Raw genomic sequence first — 817 nt, 5'->3', positions numbered from 1 at the left:
CGTGCCTGCTCTTAGGCTGACACCACATCCGCTCAAAAATCTAGAGACGAAGCGAGCATGTCCACTTATTTTTAAGCCATCGAGTTTTGCATACACGATTAAAAAGGAAAACGTTTGTGTTTTCGACGCGTAATGCTAACAGCTGGGAAAGCCTCCATTGTTTTGTATACATTTGTACATATGTTATTTGTAGTGAAGAAAACACTTTGTCCGTATACCTCCAAGCACGAGTTCCACCTTTACAAATATTAACAGTATTTCATGTGGTTCTTTCATGTCTAGATGTGCCAGTGCCTCGCACTAAAGGGCCGACAGTGAATCGCGATCAAGAGCTGTAACATGAAATCAGAGGGGGGAAAAAGGCTCTATAAATTCAAGGTTAACGTCAGTTACATGCACTGTTGACTTGTACCTTTGCGTTGAATTAAAACGCACAATACTACAAATCAACAAATGATTCACTGTCCCATAATTTAATGCAGGAACGTCATGGCTCGTGTGTTTTACTTCCACACAGCATACAATCGAGAGCCTCAAACCATTCAGTCGTCTCGCTCCGCCTCAGTGTTTACCTCCGCGTATTGATACTTTCAGGTGACAGCTGGTAATGGCCGGGACTTCTTCTTTAAATAGACTCAGGTTGGTTGTTGATTGGGCGACTTACAAGGGGGAGTCGTAGTAAGCCATTTAAATACATGCTGGTCGAGCATTGTTTGGGTGTTGCAATAAAGCCAAATTTGTTGCTGTGTCAACGATATAATTAACATAATAATTTATTCAAAATGAAGAATTATTTGAAGTATTTGAATACGTACCG

This window comes from Xyrauchen texanus, chromosome 37 (genome assembly GCF_025860055.1).
Source record: "Xyrauchen texanus isolate HMW12.3.18 chromosome 37, RBS_HiC_50CHRs, whole genome shotgun sequence".
Classification (NCBI taxonomy): domain Eukaryota; kingdom Metazoa; phylum Chordata; class Actinopteri; order Cypriniformes; family Catostomidae; genus Xyrauchen; species Xyrauchen texanus.
The sequence above is the reverse complement of the archived record's forward strand: the minus strand, read 5'-3'. Positions refer to the sequence as shown.